The sequence below is a fragment of the Capricornis sumatraensis genome, chromosome 9 (genome assembly GCF_032405125.1).
Source record: "Capricornis sumatraensis isolate serow.1 chromosome 9, serow.2, whole genome shotgun sequence".
NCBI classification, from domain to species: domain Eukaryota; kingdom Metazoa; phylum Chordata; class Mammalia; order Artiodactyla; family Bovidae; genus Capricornis; species Capricornis sumatraensis.
Genome location: NC_091077.1, coordinates 38,440,052 through 38,455,442, shown reverse-complemented (window position 1 = coordinate 38,455,442; position 15,391 = coordinate 38,440,052). Strand labels below are relative to the sequence as shown.

Sequence of the window (15,391 nt, the reverse complement as noted above, 5' to 3'; positions counted from 1 at the left end):
GAAGCCTGCACACTGTGACTAGAGATGTACTTTAAGAGGGTTAAAGTGCATCCCAACCACATCACATATCGAGTAACTGCTAAGGAAAATAACTGTACTAAATATAACAATCTAGCCAGGTACATTTAGGCACAATAAAAAATCAGACACTTTGCTGAACACTTAATTACTTCTGATGTCACAGCAGCTTCCAAGAACAGGGTAGGAGGGTGTTTTTCTCCATATCATGCATGCAAAAACTGAGGCAGAAATTAATTCATTTACCCAGGTTCACAAAACTACTATTAAAATATCAATGCAGGGATTCAAATCTGACTCCAATAAAAATGCTTTAAACACTGCACCAATCTATTCGCTGAAGATAAACCAAAATCTTCTTTACATAAGATTTTACATTTTACAAATAAATTTTCCACACTATTTAAATATATATCGTATCCCCCTAACCATTTTAGAAATCCAAATATTCCCCCATCTAGAACAGCTACTGGGTTGGCCAAAAGGTTCATTCAGTTTTTCCCATAAAATGGCTCTAGTAGTGCTTAGTTGTCTTTAACTTCATTCAAAACAGTTCTGTCACACTGCACTGTGATAGCTGTCACATCACCGTGTGTTAAAAAAAAAAAACTTTTCAAGATTGGTGAATTTTGCGTAGCCATTTTAATATTGAAAATGGAAAGAAAAAAGCAACACCTTTGGCACGTTATGTCTTATTATTTAAAGAAAGGTAAAAATGCAACTGAGATGCAAACAAAAATTTGTGCAGTATGTGGAGAAGGTGATGTGACTGATCCAATGTGTAAAAAATGGTTTTCGAAGTTTTGCACTGGAGACTTCTCACTGGGCAATACTCCACAGTCAAGCAGACCAGTGGAAGGGGACAGCAATCAAATCGAGATACAGAGAACAGTCAACATTAGACCCCGCAGGAGACAGCTGACATGATGAAAAGTGGATACTATATAATACTGTGGAACAGAAAAGATCATAGAACAAGCAAAATGAACCCCCACCAACCACACCAAAGACCAGTCTTCATCCAAAGAAGGTGATGTTGTGTATACAGTGCTATTGAAAGGGGATCCTCTATTATGAGCTGCTTCTGGAAAACCAATTAATTCCAACAGGTACTACTCCCAACTGGACCAACTGAAAATAGTGCTCGACAAAAAACGACCAGAACTAGTCAACAGAAACCATGTTATCTTCCATCAGGATAAAAGCAAAACCACATTGCATGTTTCTTTGATAACCAGACAAAAACTGTTACAGCTTAGCTGGTAAGTTCTGATTCATCCATTGTATTCACCTGACAAAGCACCTTTGGATTTCCATTTATTTCAGTCTTTACAAAATTCTCCTAATGGAAAAAATTTCAATTCTCTGAAAGACTGTAAAAGGTACCTGGTACAGTTCTTTGCCCAAACAGATAAAAAGTTTGGGAAGGTCCAATTATAAAGTTGCCTGAAAAATGTCAGAATGAAGTGGAACAAAACAGTAAATGTGTTGTTCAATAATTCTTGGTGAAAATGTGTCTTTTATTTTTACTTTAAAACCATAGGAACTCTTTGGCCAACTCAATAACTTTAGGGAATTCCTCGCAGAAAAGCCTCTTGATGAAAGTGAAAGAGGAGAGTGAAAAAGTTGGCTTAAAGCTCAACATTCAGAAAACGAAGATCATGGCATCTGGTCCCATCACTTCATAGGAAATAAGTGGGGAAACAGTGGAAACAGTGTCAGACTTTGTTTTTTTTGGCTCCAAAATCAGTGCAGATAGTGATTGCAGCCATGAAATTAAAAGACGCTTACTCCTTGGAAGAAAAGTTATGACCAACATAGATAGCATATTAAAAATCAGAGCTATTACTTTGCCAACAAAGGTCCGTCTAGTCAAGGCTATGGTTTTTCCAGTGGTCATGTATGGATGTGAGAGTTGGACTATGAAGAAAGCTGAGTGCTAAAGAATTGATGCTTTTGAACTGTGGTGTTGGAGAAGACTCTTAAGAGTCCCTTGGACTGCAAGGAGATCCAACCAGTCCTGGGTGTTCACTGGAAGGACTGAGGCTGAGGCTGAAACTCCAATACTTTGGCCACTTCATGCGAAGAGTTGACTCATTGGAAAAGACCCTGATGCTGGGAGGGATAGGGGACAGGAGGAGAAAGGGACGACAGAGGATGAGATGGCTGGGTGGCATCACCGACTCAATGCACATGAGTTTGGGTGAACTTGGAGTTGGTGATGGACGGGGAGGCCTGGCATGCTTCGATTCTTGGAGTCTCAGAGAGTCGGACACAACTGAGCGACTGAACTGAACTGAACAGTAGTTAGGACTCGGCACTGTCGCTGCCAGGGCCCAGGTTCAATTATTGGCTGGGGAACTTATAAAATCCCACTAGCTGCACAGCATAGCCCCCTCAAAAAAATCAACTAACTTTCAAAAGTTTATTCGGGCAAGCAAAGCCACTGAAGCTGTTCTGTAGCTGTCAACACATTTCTGATTTTCGAAGAGCATTTTCTTCCACCACAAAGGGCAGTGGCTAAAATCTCAGAAATGGCAACTACGTTTCAGTCTAAAAAAAAAAAAACAAACACAAACAACTAAGAAACAATGTGAGAGAATGTGGCATAGTTTAGAAAAGCAGTACTTTAAATGTAACTTAGTCTCATCACTTTTTAAATGATGAAAGAAATGGAAATAATTCAGATAGATGTTGGACAGGTACCTGGCTAATTACACAGCATCTGTATGTTTGACTCTAAAGGAAATCAACCCTGAATAGTCACTGGAAGGACTGATGCTGAAGCTGTAATACTTCCACGTGCTGCAAAGAGCCGACTCACTGGAAAAGACCCTGATGCTGTGAAAGACTGAGGGCAAGAGGAGAAAGGGACGACACAGGATGAGATGGCTGGATGGCATCATTGACTCAATGGACATGAGTTTGAGCAAACTCTGGGAGGTGGTGAAGGACAAGGAAGCCTGGCATGCTGCAGTCCATGGGGTTGCAAAGAGTCGAGACATGAATGAGTGACTAACGAAGAACAAATACATCTGAATGCTATACAGAAATTTTCTGGGGCTTCCCTGGTGGCTCGGTGGTAAAGAATACGTCTGCCAATGCAGGAGACGGGTTCGATCCCTGATGTGAGAAGCTTCCACATGCCATGGGGCAATGAAGCCCATGTACCACAACTACTGAGCCTGTGCTCTAGAGCCCACATGCTGCAACTACTGAAGCCCATGCACTCTGGGGCCTGTGCTTCACAACAAGAGAAGCCATCACAGTGAGCAGCCCGAGCAGCACAACTAAGGAGCACCCCAACTCTCCGAATCTAGAGAGAAGCCTATGTAGCGAGGAAGACCCAGACAGCCAAAATTAATTAATAAATTTAAAAAGCACTGACTCTGAAGTCAAACTTACCAAGTTATAAAGGGCCTAACACATAATTACAACTCAAAAGCAGCTGCTATAATATTATTCACTGTGTTTCTTTGCAAAGGTATTACTTCAATTATTTAAATATTTATTTAAATATTTAAATAGTAACACAATTCTGATGCTATTATATATTAAGATTCCCCGGTAGTTCAGCTGGTAAAGAATCTCCCTGCAATATGGGAGACCTGGGTTTGATCCCTGGGTTGGGAAGATCCCCTGGAGAAGGGAAAGGCTACCCACTCCAGTATTCTGGCCTGGAGAATTTCATGGACTGTGTAGTCCATTTGGTCTCAAAGAGTCAAACATGACTGAGCGACTTTCACTTTCTAGAACTTATTAAAAATGAGTGTCCTCTCTGAGGGATAAACTATTCCCAAAGAGACTGAGAAAGACAGAGGGACCAAATGATTCTGTCCATGACTATGAGATAAGTAGGGTAACAAGATAAATAGCTATACTATTCTGTGCATTTGTAATTCACTAATACTTTGGCCACCTGATGCAAAGAGCTGACTCATTGGAAAAGACCCTGATGCTGGGAAAGATTGAGGGCAGGAGGAGAAAGGGATGACAGAGGATGAGATGGTTGGATGGCATCACCAACTCAATGGACATGGGTTTGGGTCAACTCCAGGAGTTGGTGATGGACAAGGAGGCCTGACGTGCTGTGGTTCATGGGGTCACAAAGAGTTGGACACGACTGAGCGACTGAACTGAACTTACAGTGACTAAATTTAAAGTCTTAATCCTTCATATACATTTGCTTATAATTAAATGAGGAATTAAATACACTGCCAGTCAGCGTAACAGAAATGTATGGGCTTAATTCCTGCTATGCTCTTAAACCACCTGTGAGACTCTGAAGAGTTACTTTACCTCTCTTAGCTGGCAGTTTGTTTGCCTGTGAAAGTAGGATAATAATGCCTCCAATTTTGTAGGAGGCTGAAGAACTCTAATACTATTTTTAATCCAGTACGAGAAATCAAAAATAAATGATAGCTATTTTTAGTCAGTGATTACAATTCTTCTACCTTATGAGAATTGTGATTTCCTTTCCCAGTATCAACCCAGAACTGCAAAGGAAATGTTCAACTCTAGAACAGAAAGTAAAATACTACTTAAAAGCATCTGCTTTACTCCCACCTTACTCACAGCTACATAGTCAAATAAGTGTTCGTGTATATTCTAGTTGTCCAAGCTCTTTTAACATCCATTTTATCATATGAATCTCAAAAACAACCAGGTGAGGTAGGCAGCACAGTTTTTATTATCCCATATTTACAGCAGACCAGGAAAGAGAAACAGAGAGTGACCTTGTCAGAAGTGTAGAGAGCTTTAACAAAAGGTGGGGATTAGAAGTCAGCATCGTCTGACCCCTACTTCACCATACCAATCACAGAACAAAGGAGTGAACTGGAGTCCTTAAGTCCTTAAGTGTCCTCCCACTAACCCTCTCTACATTGCAGATGGGAGTCAGAGCTAGGTCTATTAACTTTCACTGAGAAAAAAAGGGGATCTGGAACCCAGGTAGCAAAAGAAGAAAAAATCTAGCAAAGAGTAGTTAGATAAACGATTTCTGGCAGCATTACAATTTTAACCTACAGCAAGCTGAGGCAAAAGATTAAAGATTATTGTGTACAACTTGTTACTGAGTAAGAAATGACCTCTTGTTTATTGGCTAAATATCAGAAACAACAGATCAAAAAGAAAGTCATTGACAATAGATCAAAGAGAATCACTGAAGTCTTGGAAAAGGACAGCAGAAAAGCAGGGAATTGGTCCACTGAAAGCTGGAAAGCATAGCAGCTGCTAGGTTAGTCATGGAAACAGGTGTATTGAAGACCACACGGTAATTAAGGCTGGAAGCCCCGCCTGGATGTAGCATGAAGCTGCTCGCAAAGGGCAGCCTGCTCAAGAGGTAGAACAGAAACATGCAGGCCAAGGCATTCCTGCTTAGCCTAGACCTTTGGCTTTATGCCATAAAAATTCTCAAACCCACAATAAAACAGGTTCGATAACAGCGCAGAAGACAGGCCTGAAAGGGTGCAGCCCTCTACAACCCCAAAAGGCTAGAACGAGAGAGGAGAGCTATACTCTCTGGCCTGATGCAAGAAAAGAAAATGCTGTATGCCATTATGCCTGTACATTATTTGGAACTGAATGATTTAAACATTAGTTTGGAGATATCCTTGAACTCTTAATCTGGAGAATTTCATAACACTGACCAGAAGCATTTTTGCTACAATAGAAAACTTAGTGCCAAAACATTACAACATAAATCAACTTCATTTTGCACAGTCTTTCTGTCCACAAATTTTTCTTTCACTGTTTGAGAAACTATTATGTCCCCACGATTCCCATTCATCATTATTCCATGTAACTATTGTGTATGACCTGGGGCTTATTTTCCCTCTGACTTCTGCTTTAGTCTATGCCTTTTATGGATTTGCTTCTGCTTCAGAAGATGCAGATCAATGGTTCTCAATCCTAGCCAGACCCTCATACCCACCCACAGGCCTGGAGAGACTGATTCAATATATACAAAGTGAGGTTTTTGGCATCTTGTCGTTTTTAGATTCATAGGTGATTCTGATAACAGCCAAGGTTGAAAACAAATCATATAGCTAGCTAGTATTTTACTGTAATTATAGGCCTGAGTGAGTTTGTTTTGGTGGGGGAGAACAGTTAAGAAAAATTTTTAAAAACAGGTATTCTGACACCAGCAAGAGGTAACTGACTATACAATTCCAATGTAAAGTCACACAAGAAAAAGGAAGTGTTTTTCTGATACTCCAAGTAGGAGAAAATGAAAATGTACATTCTATGAAAATGTATATTCTTTCTATTTTAAACCTCATAGTGACAATGAGGCAGATATTAATTACTATCTGTTTTAGGTGTAGAATCTGAGGCTCAGAAATGGGAAGTGAGCTGGTCAAATGCCAAACAGAGCCACGTCTTGTGCTCTGTTCAATAGCCCATGCTCTTTTCACCAGATCACAGCACAGAAAAACAAATAAAACCATCAGCCTTTAGTATCCATAACTATACTCAACCTCAACACAATTAGTGACCTTAATCTCTCATTCAATAAGGGGATTCTGCTCATAAACTCTCACCAGGTAATGTTCCTCACAACACCTTTACATCATAATTCAACTAACAGAAGATGCCTCAGTCTCTTCAAAAAAGACATCTGTTCTCCTTACTGTACTTCTTTATCTGCTGCTGCTGCTGCTAAGTCGCTTCAGTCGTGTCTGACTCTGTGCAACCCCATAGACAGCAGCCTACCAGGCTCCCCCGTCCCTGGGATTCTCCAGGCAAGAACACTGGAGTGGGTTGCCATTTCCTTCTCCAATGCATGAAAGTGAAAATTGAAGTCATTCAGTCATGTCTGACTCTTAGCGACCCCATGGACTGCAGCCTACCAGGCTCCTCTGTCCGTGGGATTTCCCAGGCAAGACTACTGGAGTGGGGTGCCATTGCCTTCTCCATCTTTATCTGAGTCAAAATTAATCAATACTGAGTCAAAATTAATCAATAGTGTTAAGAGAAATTAATCAATACTGTTAAGAGACAAGTCACTAATGGATAGTACTAAACTTAAGTCAGTTCAAGTTTAAAACAAAGATGCCCTCAGAAAACACAGTAAAACAATTTGTATAGCTTTCTGCAATTTAAAAAAAGGGCAAATTTTACTCAATCTAACTTTGTGTCCCCATGTACCTTAAAAAAAAAAAGCAATGTTTTTGCCATACCTAAGTGATTTCCTCAAGATAACAAGAAGACTAGAATATGTGGCCTTCTATTCTAGTGTCTTTTCCCTAAGGCTATGCAGTCTTTCCAGTCTTAACACCCTACAACACCAGCCCTCTCATACAATAGAGAGGCCCAGAATGCAAGAATTTTGGTACAAGCGGTGAAAATCTATAAACCTCCTTATCTTGATTATTTTGAAGCAAATCCCCAGATATATTTTCCTTCATGATACTTCGGTATGTATCACTAAAGGAACGTTTAATTAACATTTATTATCTATTAATAGACTATTCTAAAGAACAGAAATAGTTTCAAGACAGTCCAAACACAGGTGGACTGGCTTCCTTCCCCCTTGCCCTCCTCCACAGGTGACACCAATTTTTTCCCCCTGTAACAACACATTTTACATTTACTGGTTTAGGTGATCTCTCCCTCTGGACTTCTCAAAATCCTTGTGCTGAAACTCCATCCAAAAAGTAGTTTCAATTGTGTTCCTCAGAGAGTGTATCTTGAAGAGTCCCTCAGGGTCTGCCCAAGAGAGGAAGAAGAAAATATGCCTTTTCTCCATCCCAAATTAAAGCAGCACCATCTTTTTTCTGTTCTATACTGACGTTCTGGATGAGATTCCATTTCAAACATATGATATTGATTATATGAGGAAATTTTTTTTAATGACATAAATTAACTTATTTACAAAACAGACTCAGGGCCTTACATAACAAATTTATGGTTATGGGGGTTGGGGACAGACCAAATGGAACTTTGGAATTCACATGTAAACACTATTATATTTAAAATAAACAGGGAACTCTCTGGCTGTCCAGTGATTAGGACTCTGTGCTCTCATTGTGGAGGGCCCAGGGTTCAATCCCTGGTGTGGGAACTAAGATCCCACAAGCTGTGTGATGTGGCCAAAAAAAAAAAAAGAAAATAGATAACCAACAAGGAGTTACTGTATAGCACAAGCAACTCTGCTCAGTACTCTGTAATAGTCTAAATGAGCTGAATCACAACATTGTTAATCTAACTGTACTCCAATATAAAACAGAAATTCTAAAAAAAACCGTTATTAAAATATTTTTACACTAAAAAAAGTAATAGTGTGTGCCATTATTTAAAAACAAAAACAAAATGGGATGAATAGTATATACATTTGCTTACATATGTTTAAAATATCTCAAAGGATAACACATAAGAACTGATAAACTGATTTACCAGGGATAGAAACTGGCTGATTTAAATATTTTTCACTATAAATCTTTTACAGCATATAAGGTTGTAAAATGCCATTTTCAAGCAGGAAACAAAAAAGAATGGCTCTAAAATCTTAACTGTAACAAATAATTTATTTAGAAGGCATCATGAGAGAGAGGAAAATCTGCACATTGGTATAAAGAGTTTCCTCTCACCATAGTCAATGTGAGTACACAATCTATCTCTGAATTAAAAAAGAAAGGAAATCTGAAAGGCAGATCCTTAGAATGCCCAGGATTCAATCATAAGCTCACAGACTTTGCACAATTACTAAATTATTGTAGTTCCTTTTAGCCTTTACTCAAGCTGCTTCCTCTGCCTAAAATGGTCTTTTAGTTCCTTTCCCCTTATAAAAAGAATGAAATAATGCTATCTGCAGCAACACGAAAGGACCCAGAGATTATCTTACTAGTGAAGTCAAAAAAAAAATCATACCATGTACATGTGGGATCTAAAAAACTGATAGAAATGAACTTATTTACAAAACAGAAATAGACTCACAGACACAGAAACAAATTTATGGTTATCAAAGGGGAAAGAGAAGTGGAGATAAATTAGGAGTTTGGAATTAAAATATACACACTACTATGTCTAAAATAAATAACCAACAAGGACCTGTTGTACAGCACATGGAACCATGTTGTAATAACCTAAAACGGAAAAGTATCTAAAAAAGGAACACATGTATAACTGAGTCACCCTGCTGTACACATTAAACTAACACAACAGTGTAACCATATTTCAATAAAAAATTTAAAAAGAAAAAAGATACTAACACATTCAAAGAAAGAGAAAATTCATTTCTCCCACTCTCACCACTATCCTCCCAATCCCTTTTATGTCCCAGTTAACTCTTACTTAATCTTTGGATTCCCAGTCTCCACATTCTTAGGGAAAACTCCCTAACTAAGCACCTGGGATGCAAGCTCCAAGTTCCCTATACTTTTCCTCTCCCCCTCCCCCTTTATTTCTTTGTGGGGGCGGGGGTGGTGCTGGGAGGTGGGTTGCACAGTATGGCTTGTAGGATCTTAGTTCCTGGATTAAGGATCAAACCCAGGCCCCTGGGAGTGATAGCAGAGTCTGAACCCCTGGACTGCCAGGGAATTCCCTACTTCTCTTCCTAATCCTCAGTTTAACTGTAGTTACATAAGTATTGTGGAGTATCCAGTTTAATGTTAGCCTTCTCCACAGTACTCAAAGGAGGGTCACTATATTCCCAGTACTTAAAACAGTGTCTGGCACATTGTTAATGCTCAGTATTTGTTGAATAATGAATAAATGAAAGATTAAAAAAAATAACTTAATGAGATATTGTAAAAGTTTCTATCTTTCATTTCACCCCCTGCAGCTTTAAGTCCTACTTACATGTAAGTGGGAAAACAACAGCTGCATGCACAGAGGTACAAAGTACCTGCTAAAATGTCACATTCATTTAAAAACCACAGCCAATGGGCATGTTCTCCTTTGGCTGCCAGTAGTCTACTTGGAATATCCCAGAAATTTAACTAATCCCCTTCAGTGGTATATGGTTTGATTCCCACACAGAAGAAGAAATAAAAATACAAAGAGCTGTTGAGAAAAGAAAGCTACAGCATGTGCTAAGAGGACCCTGATACAAACAGGAAGGAACCAGAAAACAAGTTTCACAGTTTATCCATGTAGATTCTCAATGCTAAACTTGTTGCATTTATGAAAATGATGTATCTGAAGTTTCTGGTGAACAAATAGGATCAAACACCAACTCAAATGATGAAGAGCCCACAGATCTTAAATCTACTGAAGTTAAGTAAATATGCTGAGCTAATCGGTGATCCACATAGTTTGAGAACCCAATGTTTGTGGATCAGTATTTGAATCCTTAAAGAAAAACTCTGATCCTTTAGAAACTGGGACCAACTTGAATCTTAGGTTTAGAGGAAAAAACATTTCTGAAAACCTTCAACCATGTGCCAAGACCTTTTACATGTAATATAGTGGAATCATAAAAAATGCTAATAGGTGGGGTATTAACCTCCATTTACTACTGAGAAACCCAAAACAGAAAATTTCCAATGGGACATCATTAATTGCTGAGCTCATTTCTGACCGATTCCCAAAGTTTGGGTATCTACCATCTTGCTCTCTGCAAAAAGTCTGGGCTTGGACTCTGAACTAAAATCTAGAGTTAAAAGAAAAACCTGAGCATATCACCAGAGGGGGATTTTTGAAAATCAAAAAATTTTTTTTAATTTTTCTAAGTTATTATAAACTCTCCCAACACAATCCTTTTAGATTTATACTGTACTAATCAGGAAAAGTAATGACAAAACCTATTTTAAACATTTCAGTATGTAGACAGTATTCAGAATTTACAATCATAAAATCTAAAAGAACAATTTAGTTTTTAACACTTCAATTTCTAAACACTGTTTGAAGACACTAAAATGAAGAAAAGGTAGAATTTTCTAATTTGAATGTTCACATCACAAATAAGCTTTATTGTAAAATGCAGACAGGATGTACCACTTGCCACTCTAGAGATATTTTTAGAATTTCACCTTGTGTATTATTATTCTAAGTGACATACAAAATATCCTTTTCCATGTGGTTTCAATAATATACTACATATCACAGACAAAGCTTTAACATTATTTGCCCTTCCAAGAATAACCTCTGAATAAGACTTTAAATACTATTTATTACTTCCAATAACGTAAATGCAATTCAAATTATCTTTCTACTAACCATAGAAAAATTAACCCTCATCTTTTGTGATCACATAGTTGATGACACAGCCCCAAAACAAAATCATTGAAGTAATAAATATGTACAATCTATACTCTGGTGAGTTAAAAGATAGTAACAGTTTTGACCAGTAGTACTTTGAATGTATAATAATTTCCAACAACTGATTCAGTCTCTGGCAAAACCCTACTTATTTTAATTTACACCTCTAAAATATACATCTAGGTTTAATCTCTTTCCTCTCTGAGGATCAAGAATGAGAAATGACTTAGATCTTTCTCTAACAGAATATTCATTCTTTCCTCCTAAAAATATTTGTTGCTTACCTACTTATGAGAAACTGTAGCAGGACTCAAAGATACAAAATAAAGATAACACAATCCCAAGCTTGAAGTTGTGAGTTTACTGGGGGGATATAGGACAGAACAATAAGCAAAACATATATGAAAAATGCTGTAACAGTATTATGGGAACACAGAACTTTTTATCCACCTTTCTGAAAACCAAGGAAGAGTATTAAGAGAGTAGGAAGAAATGCTAACCAAGTAACAATATGAGTATCAGACTACCTATAAACATCTTCCGATTAACCAGAAAAGTTAGATTTATAGTTATTTAACTAATGAGTTACTGTTTTAATTCATTAAAACGTAAAATATGAGATGTGTTTATGAACAATATTTTGACATAACACACCAGAATCTATAAACAAGTATGGTCCTTACAAGACCATTTAAAATAGTTCTCAGGATAACTTACACAGGGGAATGATAACTTTTTCTGTTAATGTCCAAATAGTAAATATTTCATACAATCTTTTCCCCAACTACTCAATTCTTCCATTACAGCACAAAAGTAGCCACAGACAACACATAAAGACCCATGTTTCAACAGAACTTTTTGGTTACTGAAATTTTAATTTTGTATCATTTTAACATGTTACATAATATTTTCTTTTTGATTTGATTTGATCCCATTCAAAAACAAAAAAACTATTCTTGGCTGGTGGGCTGTTACAAACACAGGTGATAGATAGATTTATCTGTAGTTTATAAAAGGCTACTAACAAGTCAACTCTACATAGCACATGATTAAACCCTTTCATATTAATTACAAATTACACACAGAGCCTAAACTACTATCTAGCAGTTTAACTTCCTCACCAGATCCCGTTCTTACTTGATTCTCCCTAATAAAAGCAAGGTCTGGGGACTTCTCCAGGGGTCCAGTGGGTAAGACTCCCCACTTCCACCGCAAGGGGTACAGGTGTGATCCCTGGTCAGGGAACTAGGATCCCACATGAAGTGAGGTGTTGCCAGAAAGAGAAAAATAAGGCCCAACAATGAATACAAAATATAAACTCCCAAAATACTTTGCACAAAGGCTTAAACAGTCAAATGTATCTAGACTGACATCAGAAGGAATAGGCAACGTTAAAGGCCAGTCCCTCCACAAAAATAACAACTCAACAGGAGAAAGAAAAACTACCACAAACAACTACACAACCATCTTGAACAACTAAAAAGGTCTGCAACAATCAAGCAAAAGATTAAACAAGAAAAGGGGTGAGGCTGCCAGCTTTTTATACTCAGTACCTGTGGGACACAACTATGGGATGTAGCAAAAGCAGTTCTTAAGAGAGAAGTTCACAGTAATACAGGCCTTGCTCAAAAACAAGAAAAATATCAAATAAACAACGTAAGCTCCATCTAAAAGAATCAGAACAAAGAACCAACAAATAAAACCTAAAAGTCAATAGAAAGAAAAGAGATAATAAAGATCAGGTAGGAAATGAAAGAGATTTTTAAAACAGTAGCGGGGAAAGAAATCAATAAAGCCAATACCTAGTTCTTTGAAAGGGTAAACAAAGTTGACAAACCTCTAGCCAGGCTCACCAAGAGAGGACACAAATAAAATAAGAAATGAAAAAAGAAAAACAACAATTGATACTGAAGAAATGCAAAAGGTCATAAGAGAACACCATGAACAATTCTTTGTGAAAAAAATTCAACAACCTGTAAGTTTCTAGAAACATACAACCCACAAAACCAAATCAAGATACACATAATATAAACAGACCAATCACTAGAAGTGAAATAGAATCAGTAATTTTAAAAACATTTTAAAACCTCTCTACAAACAACAGTACAGAATCAAATGGCTTTCACAGTTCAATTCTACCAAACATACAAAGAACTTATACCAATTCTTCTCAAACCTCTTCCAAAAGACTTAAGAGGAAAAACTCCCAGACATTCTATGAGGCCACCATAGCCCTGATACTAAAACTAGACAAAGACACTACCAAAAAAGAAATGCACAGGCCAGTATCTTTGATGAATATTAATGCACAATTCTCAGTAAAATACTAGCAAACTGAATTTAACAACACCTTGAGAAGATCATACACCATGGACTTCCGATTCAAGATGGCGGAGTAGAAGGACATGCGCTCATCTCCTGTGAAAACACCAAAACTGCAAAATTGCAACCAGCTCCTCCTCGACAGGAGGATGCTGGAACCCACCAAAAGAAGATACCCCATGTCCAAAGACAAAGATGATGCCACAGTGATATTGTAGGAGGGGCACCATCACAATAAAATCAAATCCCATACCCGCCGGATGGGTGATGAACAAACGGGAGAACAGTAATAGCAAAGTTATCCAACTGCTGTGAAGGTTCTGAACCTCACATCAGACTTCTCAACCTGGGGATCCAACAAAGGGACTGGGAACCCCCATGGAATATGGCTTTGAAGGACAGTGGGATTTGATTATAGGACTTCCACGGGACTGGGGGAAACAGAGACTCCGGTCTTGGAGCACACCAACAAGGTCTTCTGCACACCAAGACCCAGAGAAAAGGAGCAGTGACCCCACAGGAGACTGAACCAAAAATACCTGCTAGTGCTGGAGCGTCTCCTGTGGAGTGTGGGTCAGCAGGGGCTCACCACAGGGACGGGGACGCTGGCAGCATTAGGCCAGGAAGGTCCCCCTTGGCATAAACCCTCTTGGAGTTCACCAGTTAATCCTACCATAGAGCCCAGGGCTGAGTTGCCTCAGGCCAAACAACTACCCATCAGCAATCCCACCCATCAGCAGATAATGGTATTAAAGCTTTACTGAGTAAGGTTCTTCGCACCAGAGTTTTTCCCATCACCCATCCCTCCCATCAGGAAGCTTACACAAGTCTCTTAGCCTTATCCATCAGAGGGCAGACAGAAGAAGCAAGAATAAGCACAGTCCCAAAGGAAAAACCATATTTTTTTTTTCTTACAGAAAATTAGACTACAGAAAACTAATCACGATGAAAAACAGAAAGTTACGTCCCAGATGAAGGGACAAGATAAAACTCCAAAAAACAACTAACTGGAGATAGGCAACCTTCAAGAAGAAGAATTCAGAATAAAGATAGTGACGATGATCCAGGATGTTGGGAAAACAATGGAGAAGAAATGCTTACTGAAGACCTAGAAGAACTAAAGAACAAACAAACAGAGAAGAATAATACACTAGAAGGAATCCACGGCAGAATAACTGAGGCAGGAGAATGGATAAATGATCTGGAGGAGAGAAGGGTGGAAATCACTGCCACAGAACAGAATATAGAAAACACAATGAAGAGAAATGAAGACAACCTAAGAAACCTCTGGGACAACATTAAATGCATGAACATTTGCATTATAGGGTTCCCAGGAGGAGAAGAGAGACAGAAAGGACCTGAGAAAATATTTCAAGAGATAAGAGCTGAAAACTTTCCTAACATGGGAAAGGAAACAGTGAATGAAGGAAGTCCAGGAAGCACAGAGTCCCAGGAAGGATAAACCCAAGGAGGAACACACATAGTAATCAAACTGACAAAAATTAAAGACAAAGATAAAACCAAGAATCCTCTATCCAGCGAGACTCTTCTTCAGATTTGATGTGAAAAATCAAAAGCTTTCCAGACAATCAAAAATTAAGAGAATTCAGCACCACCAAACCAGCTTTACAACAAATACTAAAAGAGCTTCTCTAGGCAGGAAACACAAGAGAAGGACCTACAGAAAATAAACCCAAAACAATTAAGAAAACAGTAACATCATACATATCAGTAATTAACTTAAATGTAAATGGGTTAAATGCACCAATCAAAAGACGCAGACTGGCTGAGCAGATGAAAACGTGTGCATGTACTTACTTCCACTTATCACATCTGCTTGACTCCCCCA

At 38.3% G+C, this 15,391-nt stretch overlaps 1 protein-coding gene across 3 annotated transcripts in view; it reads right to left on the bottom strand.

The window, feature by feature from the left end:
* NSD1 (nuclear receptor binding SET domain protein 1) overlaps nt 1–15,391 on the bottom strand; it is a 143,616-nt gene that overhangs the window by 95,387 nt on the left and 32,838 nt on the right. The gene's annotated exons all lie outside the window — the stretch shown is intronic.